This window comes from Ixodes scapularis, unplaced genomic scaffold (genome assembly GCF_016920785.2).
Source record: "Ixodes scapularis isolate PalLabHiFi unplaced genomic scaffold, ASM1692078v2 PGA_scaffold1__304_contigs__length_218370807, whole genome shotgun sequence".
Taxonomy (NCBI): Eukaryota; Metazoa; Arthropoda; class Arachnida; order Ixodida; family Ixodidae; genus Ixodes; species Ixodes scapularis.
The window spans coordinates 25,792,812-25,804,752 of record NW_024609846.1 but is presented as its reverse complement, the minus strand read 5'-3'; the positions used below and the strand labels follow the sequence as shown (position 1 = coordinate 25,804,752).

The window sequence follows — 11,941 nt, the reverse complement described above, 5'->3', positions numbered from 1 at the left end:
ACTAAGCTTCAATGCAGGAGCTCCCAGTCGTTCTGAACTCCGTCAATTAAAAATGCTGTACCGGTCGTATGGCTTCAGTATTCCTGCTTCGGTACCCTATTGAAAAAGGCCAATATGAACTCGGCTTATTGGAAATATTGTATTCCAATGAAGTTGATGGAAACCAATAAAAACTTATTGTTATCCGATTAACCCAATACGCACGATGGGAATTCATATCGGAGCACAATATCCCGATATAGTATGTGGTTATTGGTATACAACAGGATATTGGAGCACAATATCCCGATATAACTTGCGGTTATTGGTATACAACACGATATCGAAGCACAATATCCCGACAGAACTTACGGTTATTGGAATAGAATACGACACCGCGTGCATATTGGTGACCGACATGGACATACTGCGCGATATATAAATATCGGTCGTCGATCACGGGCCCAAAGGAGAATACAATATCGCGTGGATAAATCTCAGAACGAATTCCAAGTTACCAACATGAATTACGTCGGCATATACCGCGGACTAAGAGGATACGTAACACAGTCTTGATCGCCCGTGAAGCAACATGTGGATATCAGTACGCCCACATATGCGACATCGTGTGAATGATATTGTAGAACAGCAGGAGTTACCATACGGCAATACGAGAGAGAACGATATTGGAGGTGGATACACACAGAACACAAACGTTCCGCGTTGCAAACACATTCACATTGATCGAAAGCGCAAGTGTACGTACGGCACACAGTACAGACAGCCTCGAGCGCTTGAAATGCTAGACAACCACCAAACCATTCAGAATAACTAGCTGGGACACCCGCGACCTACCTTTCAATGAGAAAGCCCAATAACGACGTGCTCACTGGAGTGATCGTTTTCAAACAAATGTTTATTGCAGTTTTAATGCAACAAAAGTTAGGTTACCGATGTTGGAACCCAAATCGAACGCGATACGTGACAATGTCAGTTCGCACGATAAAATAATGAGGATTAATGGGCTTGACAGGTCACGTGCTTCTTACCCGCACATTTATCGATATTGACCCACCTTTCTGGGTAATCCTACGTCGTACACAAAATCCACAACCACACACGAGCACATTTCACCCACCACTCTTCGTCGCCTGTTTCGCAAGATTCACACACTGTAAAAAACGACGGAAAAAATACGTGCATTTGCGCCATCAAACGATACGTTACAGACTCGTTTTATGAGAAAAGTTTCCATCGTCAACCCGCGCGCGCGAAAGCTCGAGCGCTCGAGCTTCGGAGGCAGTTCGAACATTCGAACCAGTTCGAACTCCGAAGTATATCCGAAGGGAGGCCAGCCGAGCGAGCCGCCAGTAGCCCATCGAGCCAGACAAGCCGCTGAGCGAGCCGCCGAGTGGCCGAATCCGCCGATCCAGCCAAGCCTAGCCAAGCCGCCGAGATTACGCGATTGCGCCATTGCGCAGCGACCGCGACCGCGCCAACCCGGCGAGACAGCGGCGATGGCGGGACCGACGGATAACGGCTCGTCAAGTTCGTCGCGCACTTTGCTTGTGGGTTCCAAGTGAAACCAACGCACTTTCAATCGCTTCGAAAGGTACGTATAGACGACTTTATTACTTGCAGCATTGAGTGCTTTGGTATACACAGATCAAAGTGAACACTGAAGGACAGAAGGGATACATGATGTTTTGAACGCATGCGTCCCCTGCTGAAAGCGTCTGGCTGTGCTCTGTTGCAGACGTCATTTCGACTGCGTGTACTCTGATGTAACTTCAGTCAGTGTTTACACTCGGCTAGCTATCACTCGGCTTGTTATCTCATGTGCGAAATAGACGTAGAAACCAGCGCCTCGTCTCTTTCGGATATTGAACCTCCAGCCCCCTGGCTCCCAGCGTGCTTACCGGCGCAAACCGTTCGACGTGTTGGATTCGTGGGCTCGTTCGAAGAGGCGTTGTTTAACGCTCGCGAGTCGCCGAAGTGTTACCGGAGCTTCTCTTTACGAAAGTCGCGATCGACGCTGGGCTCTGAGCTCGTACTTTTTTTTTCCCTGGTAGACTCATTCACACTGGAAGCGGATCCGCGTTCGCAAAGCGGTTGCGAACGCGGTTGTATAAAGATACAGTGCAATTGCACGCGCAGTCGATGACATCAAGAGCGCGTGCGATTGTACTGGATATTTATACAACCGCGTTCGCAACCGCTTTGCGAACGCGGATCCGCTTCCAGTGTGAATGAGCGGTAAGAGCACTGCCGACCATTCATCTGTGGTGCCGACTGGCGCCGTACGAAGTTGAGAAATGCTAGCGAGTCTGTCAGATTTTCGTGACGCCGCCCAACTGCTCTGCTACCGGCTGCGCTCAAAGAATTAGGTAAAGAAAAAAAATCGTTTTATAATTTTTAAATTTTTTTTTTTTGCCATGTTTTATTTCAGTCGCCGCAAAGTAAATCGCGGCCGTACGTCGGTTGGCTCCCGATTACTGTCTCTTCATCGTAGATTGTCTCACCACAATGGTGCCTCGTTGGTGTGATCTTATTCTGATATCGTTACATCTTGCTTTTTCATCTTGGCACACTTCTAGACGACCTTCTACACGTTGCACTCCTTGTCGACATGTCGCTGGTGTAGAGACAAATCTGAAGTCGCTGTTTGCTCACTCCTTGGTGCACATATTTCATGTTCAACATCAGGTATCTGAAAGAGGCGCCATGAAACCCTGGAGTTTGTTTAGAGGTACCTCAACATACTGCATTCAAGTGTCGTTTTGTGTGTTATAGTTTCCTACAAAACCAAATTGCACTTTGTTCGTAATATACCCTATAACTGTTCACAACAATTAAAGTTGCTATGAAACATTGGCCACGAGAGGTGACTCGGCCAACGCAGCCTGAAAATTCCTCGCATAATTTTCTTCATGGGTCATTTTGGACATTGACAAATTTTCTTGTGAATAATGAGTGTTATGCACATGTGTTCTATTTTTCGTACTGGTACTTCAGTTAGATAAACCCCAGCAAAGGCAGCAAGACAGTCTCATGGGGTCACACCAAGGATAACTGCATTCCTGCTCGAGTCCCGAGTCTTGTCACCAAACTTCACTGAACCTAATGGTACATTCCCTTTCCTTAACCTTTTCTTCTGAAATGTGTTTTTTTTATTGTTGCTTTTTTCTATTGAAAAAGGGGTAGTACAACGTTTAAACATCCAATGTTTTTTTTTATTTCTGTAAAATGTGTAGTAGATCGTTTAAACACCCAAGCGTTCATAAATTGTCTCTGTACCAGACAATAGGGTGTCTTATACTCTGTTTCATACTTAGCGTGTAACGCTGTCAAAGGTACTAAAGTGGTGCGCATGAAAAAATAGAAAACGTGTTACTCCGCGCGTTTCGTGGACGAGTGGTAGAAGGCGCTGCTCTGGCGATATTGACGTCTCAGTGGCCGTGGTTTGAACCCGTTTTACGCGCAAAGCTTTTTGGTTTTTTTTTTTTTTTAGACATACTTTTTGTGCAAGATTGTGCGCATTGACGAAGTGCATATTTCAGTTCCTCCTTCTTAATTTTTATTTATAAGTCGCCGAGAGGCCAGATTTCTACCATCTGGTCTGCCGCTTTGCAAGTGTTATTTGCCTCCAGCACCGAGTTATATTTTTCTTTCGTGCAGCGTGGAGTGAGGAATCGCCCTGATAGCGGCCTTGTCCCAAAATTTATAATAAAACGTTAATTGACAATAGTTGTGGCCTGTACAGTTTATTTTGAAATAGCTGTCAAGGGTAGGAATCTCCCTCTCGGAGCACTTGCGATGCACCTCCAGGCGAATGGCGTTCTGTGTGAACTCGTCATGCTTGACGGTCACCGTGCTCGAAACCTTCACGTTGCGAGGTCTTTGGTTCGGGGACGCCACCTTGCCAGATAGGCACTGCGCCTTGCACTTCGCGACAGTACAGGGCACACTCCAGTGTCGTTACTGGCCGTCTCCAGGACTTCACGACCGAATTCTCCGGGGAATGTGTTCTTATACTCCCGTACACATTGGCGATCATCTGCTTGCACTCTTTCAAGATTTTCGCACAACGAATCTTCGAAAACATCCGAGCAGGAGAGGTACTTGAGCTTGCTGCATAGGATGCCATCTTCTCAAAACCAGCCAGTGCCACACAACCCGAAAACCCACAGCGGCTGCCACACGGATGAACACGAAAACAATTTAAGGTAGTTTACATTATCTTTTCCTTTTTCTTGAAAAACATTTGTGCTCCGTTGAAATCATAACGCCGCTATCAGTTACTAACCCCGAGGAGGCACATTTTCCGACTTTTAAAAACTTTTTTGCAGGGGACGCACTATCTTATGGGGCGAACGTAGGCATGGTCAGCAATGCAAACCAGTGCGCTAGCTTTGACTGCGTTGCACTCTATGTATGAAACAGAGTATAGGATCGCTTCAGACGGGGCAACCTTTCCAGCAATTTTGCGGCTGCTGGCGGGTTGTTCCCTAGTTTTCCCTAGATCGACACGAATTGCTGAGGTTGGGTCCGGCTCGAAGCGGACGAGCAACTTTGACTACTCGGAGATGTTTGAAGCGGCAGCAGCCAATCAGGAATGCAATATTTTCACGTGACACCCCTGTGGTCGTGATGATGAGAACTGAGGACTTAGTTCTGGTTTGAAATGGATCATTTTTGAAAATAAACTGTTTCAAAAAGATTAGTTAGTATTCTCAGCGCAATTTAAAGATATAAAAACATGTTTTTAGGATATAACTGTGCATCTAAATACTGTAAGAAAAATAAAATTTCATGATGATGATGGCAAGTCGTAGCAATTCGGTTGCTGCATGTGAACGCGGGCGGCCCGTGTTATTATGCAACATATAGATGCATAATTTACACACTAATTCATTTTCAGAAGCGCTTTTATTCACACTCTGTGGCTTTCTAGTGCTTGCAATAGCTTCTCGGTGAGCTAATGCCAGCTCTGCAAAGGGAGAGGGATCTTCCCACGCTTTGCAGGCTGTAAAGCTGTGGCTTGCACAGCTCTAGTGTGTCACACCTCGCTAACTGGCTCCATCGTGAAGCATAGGTGCTTCATGAGTCGCGCCACACCGTAAGCCCAAGAAACGGTCGGGTGACAAACCTGGGACCATTTGTCACTGCACTCAGCTATGGTATGGTGGCATGGTCGGGGCATGAAGCAGGGGTACAGCTTGGAAATGCTGATATTCATGATATTTTAAACCCATTTTTCATTACTTTTGTGTCGAGTTGTCAGCATTCTAAATGTGAGAAAGCAAGCAGCAGCGACAGCAAGAAAAGAAAAATTTAAGACAGCTTTCACCAAGAATAAATTACGAGCACTAGAAAGGCATGGAGTGTAATTAAAACGCTTTTAAAGGTGAATTAGCGTATAACTTAAGTACTTGTGCCTCAAAAATACAAAAAAAACAATGTAAATATAGATATAAGGATAAAAATATACACCAGGAGGACTTAAACCAAAACTACATTCTGTAAGTTTGAAATTTGACACCACTTGGTAACCACCCAATTTTATTTCCAGGTCGTTCATCGAGGTATATGAATTTTGTTTGCAGCTGTCAGCTAGAAGAGAGGTTGCCTTATTTTCATTTACTTTACTATTCCCACCAAATATGACAAGTGATAAATAATAGAACCTCATTTGGTTGGCCGAGGCACTGTGCTTGCATCAAGGCAAACTAGCCTGTCTTGCTGGGTTCATATTTTGTTTCATCACCTGTTGAGGATTCTGTAGTCGCTCATCAAAAGAAGAAAAAAAAACTGGCTAATTCTGACTTATTCTGGTGTGCAGGTACCCTTGGCAGTAAACTCTGCTAAATGGGGCAAAATATAGATACTTTTTTTAGCAAATATGCATTGTTTTAGCAAAATGAGCTACACTATTTGACTAACGTGAAACAGAACGAGCCTCTCCACTTGGGTCTTTTTTCATCTCTCGCAGACACTATTTCCTGCTTTTTGTGGTTTGTATCAGACTTTTGTATTCTGTCCGGCCAAAGCATCTGTGTTACACTAAGACTGGGTTCTTTAGGATATCTACAGGTATTCTTTGCAGCAAATGGCTTCCAATCAGGAACACGAGTTTGTTCTCGGCCACCGAGAGCAAGTGTTTTCAAGGTGAGCTGTTGCCCGCCTATATGAGTTTTGTATTTCATTCCTCTTGAATGCCATAACCTATGTGTAGTGGTCTTGCATTAGTATTTTGTTGTCTCTCTTCTGCAAAACACCCAAGTTTGACTAAGACCGGGTTCTTTCTTATACATGCAGGTCTTGGTGGCAAGCACCAGCCAATCAAGGCCAGAAGTTTGCTCTTTGCCGCGCATTGCAAGTGTTTTCAAAGTGAGTGATTGATGCCTATCTGAGTTTTGTGTTTCATTCCTCACAGACACTCTATGTCCTGTCTTTATAGTGGTCTTGTGTCAGGCTTTTGTGTCTCTGTCCAGTCAAAGCATCTGTGTTAGACTAAGACTCCGTTCTTTAGGATATCTGCAGGTATCCTTTGCAGCAAATGGCTGCCAATCAGGAACAAGTGTTTGTTCTCGGCCACTAAGAGCAAGTATTTTCAAGGTGAGCTATTGCCCACCTATATCAGTTTTGTGTCTCATTCCTTTTGGATGCCATTTCCTATATGTAGTGGTCTTGCACTAGTATTTTGAAGAGATAAAGAGATAAGATAATCCGCCAACCAAAAATTGAAATAGTAGCGACCCTACGTTTCGAAACCGTTCGTTTCTTCTTCAGGGGGATGAATGAAGGACAGCAGCTTCTTCTTCTAGATGTTGAGTGACTTCTTTTTCTTTTTCATTGGTCTTAGTAGGCTGGTCGTGCCGTGCACAGTCTGTTATAACATCTTGGAGGCCGGTAATATATAAAGTTGGAAGTGCCCCTAAGGACCTATTGATGTTAGAGGTTGTTTGTATGTACCATGACTCTACGAGCTGTCTTCTACGTAGATTTGATGCCGTGTCTAGGATGCTTGCGTTTTCAAAGGCAATGCGGTGGTTGAGGGTCTCGCAATGCTCAGCGAGAGCACTGCGTTCTCTGTCGAAGTTTCGCACGTCGTTTTTATGTTGGCGGAGTCGATCGTGGAAGTTCTTCGATTCGCCGATATAGGAGGCGGGGCATTGGGAGCATGGAATCTTATAAATGACGCCCTGTGCCCTGTCCTTCGGTGGCTTGTCCTTTGGGCGGGGCAGGAAGTGCCCAAGCGTTGACACCGGTTTGTGTGCAACCATAATATGTTCTTTTGCGAATAGTCTGGATAGTAGTTCGCTCGTTCCTTTCACGTAAGGGATGCTGACGCGTGCTAGCGGTTTGGAAGCTGTTCTTGCAGGTTGGTTTATCCTATTATGGTTCTGACGGCGAACCACATGGCGAATGAAATTACCGGTATAGCCATTCTTTTTTAGGTCGCTGATGATTGTTTGTTCCTCTTTTCTTTTGTTGTTTTCAGAAGAGCACACAGCCTTAGCTCTCGTAAACAGTGTGGAGACCTACTAGTATTTTGTTGTCTCTCTTCTGCAAAAGCACCCAAGTTTAATTAAGTCCGGGTTCTTTCTTATACATGCAGGTCTTGGTGGCAAGAACCAGCCAATCAAGGCCAGAAGTTTGTTTTTTGCCGCGCATGGCAAGTGTTTTCAAGGTGAGTGATTGATGCCTATCTGAGTTGTTTGTTTCATTCCTCACAGACACTCTATTTCCTGCCTGTATAGTGGCCTTGTTTCAGGCTTTTGTGTCTCTGTCCGGCCAAAGCATCTGTGTTAGACTAATCTTTAGGATATGTGCAGAAATTCTTGGCAGCAAGTGGCTGCCGATCAGGAACACGAGTTTGTTCTCGGCCACCAAAAGCAAGTATTTTCAAGGCTAGCTATTGCCCGCCTATATGAGTTTCAGCATTCATCAAGGAGCGCAAAATCAAAGCCCGGGGGTTGGCCATTGCAAAAATGTTGACTCGGAAGAGCATAGGGAGAAAGCTTTATAAAAGTATCCACCTGCTTCTGCAAGACAAACCAAAACTAAGAATGTGGGTTCCATTTGAAAAAAAAAAAAAAAACATTGTCAGCCCGAATTAACTTGGGGGCGGCACGGAGCAAACAAGCCACGGTACGAGTATGCTTGGTTCAGGCGTTTGTAGGGGTGGTAGATGACTCGGTGTTTCCTAAAAAAAATTTTTTTTTTCTAAAAGTGTGGCGGTCGAATATTCAGGGATGGGCATTGAGTCGGGATGTTAAGGTAAAAATTTTATCCACATGCCGGGATTCATGTGCCTTGTCCCCCTAACTAAGGGGGACAAGGCCTTCAAAATTTTGGGTTCGCAAAAGGGGTGCGTCAGTATTGACGTCTCATTTTACATCATGCGTCTCAATTTAAAACGCACTATAAATGACATGCCTGAGATTCGTTTGGGTGTACTTCCTCTCAGCAAGTATATGGTTCTGTCTCAAAAAGGTCTAATCTGATGTTGACCGCTCCTCAGGTCTCCACCGACGATTCATCAGGACGAGACCAGCAGGACACTAGGGAGGAATGGCTTATGCAAGGGAGGCTACATATACGACAGCTTCTTGCGGACAAGAAACGAAAATAGATAGATGGTGGGTGTTTCATTTGCTATGCCTTTTGGCGTGCACATTATGTTTGTTATGTTTCAAGATTCCTGCAGAGTCCGGTTTCAACTATTGTAAAATACCGAGCATGCGCCCAGGTCGCAGAAGCGCCTACCCTCTGATTCGGAACGATCCGCAAATAAGCAAAGGGCATACCAGACACCCATCCACCTGTTTTGAGCCGTGCTCAAAATTTTGAAAGAGCACATCAAGCGCCAGGTGCTGTGGCGTCTTTGCCACAATAGCGCCAGTCGCAGAGCTGACAGATCCGTGACTGGCGCAAGCCATGGCATGGCCTTTGGGAACCAGGGAATCGAGATTAAAGAAGTAGCGCAGAAATTGGAGGCGAGTGGTGAAGGTGAGCAGAGTTAACAGAAAACAAGGACAAAGGGAGTTCCGTCGCATGAGGCATCTGTGTCCCGTGCATGTAATTTTGAGTGTGCTGTAGGTGGCTACCCAAAAAAATTGTTACTTGGACGTAACTAATCGCAAACCACTCTTGCAGTTTCCATGGCCCACAAGCCAGCCGGCGCCAGTTCGTTCTCGTTCAAAGGTGAGGATTCTAGATTTTCTAGATTGCTCTGAAGCAGCAATACTGAAGCCAAACAAGTGGTACGGCATATTTAATTGACAGAACGACTGGGAACGCTTTCACTGAAGCTTGTTTTGCTGCAATACACGTGTGTATTGCAGCAAAACAAGCTTCAGTGAAAGCGTCCCTACTCGTTCTAAGCTCCGTCAATTAAAGGTGCCGTACCGCTTGTCTGTCTGGCTTCAGTGTTGCTGTAGGCGACAAAACGTGTGCCCACCCTATTGAAAAAGGCCAATATGAACTCGGCTTATTGGAAATATTGTATTCCAATGAAGTTGATGGAAACCAATAAAAACTTATTGTTATCCGATTAACCCAATACGCACGATGGGAATTCATACCGGAGCACAATATCCCGATATAGCATGTGGTTATTGGTATACAACAGGATATTGGAGCACAATATCCCGATATAACTTGCGGTTATTGGTATACAACACGATATCGAAGCACAATATCCCGACAGAACTTACGGTTATTGGAAAAGAATACGACACCGCGTGCATATTGGTAACCGACATGGACATACTGTGCGGCCACACGATATATAAATATCGGTCGTCGATCACGGCCCCAAAGGAGAATACAATATCGCGTGGATAAATCTCAGAACGAATTCCAAGTTACCAACATGAATTACGTCGGCATATACCGCGGACTAAGAGGATACGTAACACAGTATTGATCGCCCGTGAAGCAACATGTGGATATCGGTACGCCCACATATACGACATCGCGTGAATGATATCGTAGAACAGCAGGAGTTACCAAACGGCAATACGAGAGGGAACGATATTGGAGGTGGATACACACAGAACACAAACGTTCCGCGTTGCAAACACATTCACATTGATCGAAAGCGCAAGTGTACGTACGGCACACAGTACACAGAGCCTCGAGCGCTTGAAATGCTAGACAACCACCAAACCATTCAGAATAACTAGCTGGGACACCCGCGACCTACCTTTCAATGGGAAAGCCCAATAACGACGTGCTCATTGGAGTGATCGTTTTCAAACAAATGTTTATTTGCAGTTTTAATGCAACAAAAGTTAGGTTACCGATGTTGAAACCCAAATCGAACGCGATACGTGACAATGTCAGTTCGCACGATAAAATAATGAGGATTAATGGGCTTGACAGGTCACGTGCTTCTTACCCGCACATTTATCGATATTGACCCACCTTTCTGGGTAATCCTACGTCGTACACAAAATCCACAACCACACACGAGCACATTTCACCCACCACTATTCGTCGCCTGTTTCGCAAGATTCACACACTGTAAAAAACGACGGGAAAAATACGTGCATTTGCGCCATCAAACGATACGTTACAGACTCGTTTTATGAGAAAAGTTTCCATCGTCAACCCGCGCGAGCGAAAGCTCGAGCGCTCGAACTTCGGAGGCAGTTCGAATTCCGAAGGGAGGCGAGCCTAGAGCACTATATAGCTCCTTCGGAGCAGAGTAGCGCAATCTAGAACGCCGTCTCTCGGCGACTAGCGGCGAACGCCCGGAGGTTCCAACTGCGGTCAGAAATGCATGGAGAACGTGAGAAAATCGTTGTTTCTTCAGTAATGTGGGAATGTACGGAATGGCAATCATTTTTGACATAATAATGGAACATTTTAGAATAATTTGCGATAAGTTTTGTGCCATGCAAGGACGTAACTTTTTTTTAAAAAATTGCCTGAGCGGCATCATGCAGCAGACGACACGGCGACGTCACACCATTCACGTGACCCGCTCCGGCCAACCCGAAAAGCCCGTCTCCGCTGCGAGCAAAAATCGTCTGCTTCAAACGCCGTTGCCCTGGAAATTGCCTTCTCAAAATTTGCACACGCATCCGATATTATTAAAAATTTGATAAAGTGTTTAGCGCCTTACTAACTTCACGACAGGCTAGTTTTGAAAAGTGTGAACTCGCCGTTATTTTTTTAATCAGCCGTGTTATGTCGATCTCCATGTATTCTCCCATAGGGCGGGCCGCCTCTTGGAACCCTGAGTACCACGTGACTCGCGCCTAGCTGCTCTGTCGGCCATGTTGTCGGCGAAACACGGGGTTCAAAGGATTGCGCTACTCTGCTCCGTAGGAGCTATTAGTGCTCTAGGCGAGCCGAGCGAGCCGCGCCGCGACTCGCGAGTAGCCCGGTAGCCCATCGAGCCAGACAAGCGGCTGTGCGAGCCGCCGAGTGGCCGAATCTGCCGATCCAGCCAAGCCTAGCCAAGCCGCCGAGATTACGCCATTGCGCAGCGACCGCGACCGCGCCAACCCGACGAGACAGCGAGACAGCGGCGATGGCGGGACCGACGGATAACGGCTCGTCAAGTTCGTCGCGCACTTTGCTTGTGGATTCCAAGTGAAACCAACGCACTTTCAATCGCTTCGAAAGGTACGTATAGACGACTTTATTACTTGCAGCATTGAGTGCTTTGGTATACACAGATCAAAGTGAACACTGAAGGACAGAAGGGATACATGATGTTTTGAAATCGCAGCTTATTTGAACGCATGCGTCCCCTGCTGAAAGCGTCTGGCTGTGCTCTGTTGCAGACGTCATTTCGACTGCGTGTACTCTGATGTAACTTCAGTCAGTGTTTACACTCGGCTAGCTATCACTCGGCTTGTTATCTCATGTGCGAAATAGACGTAGAAACCAGCGCTTCGTCTCTTTCGGATATTCAACCTCCAGCCCCCTGGCTCCCAGCGTG

At 45.9% G+C, this 11,941-nt stretch overlaps 1 long non-coding RNA gene across 1 annotated transcript; it reads left to right on the top strand.

Annotated features, from left to right (window-relative positions):
• Positions 1–7,600: 7,600 nt before the first annotated feature.
• On the top strand, positions 7,601–9,189 carry LOC120845978. The gene is made up of 3 exons (XR_005716935.2): positions 7,601–7,672; positions 8,507–8,624; positions 9,142–9,189. It is a non-coding gene; the product is annotated as an uncharacterized LOC120845978 (long non-coding RNA).
• Positions 9,190–11,941: the final 2,752 nt, after the last annotated feature.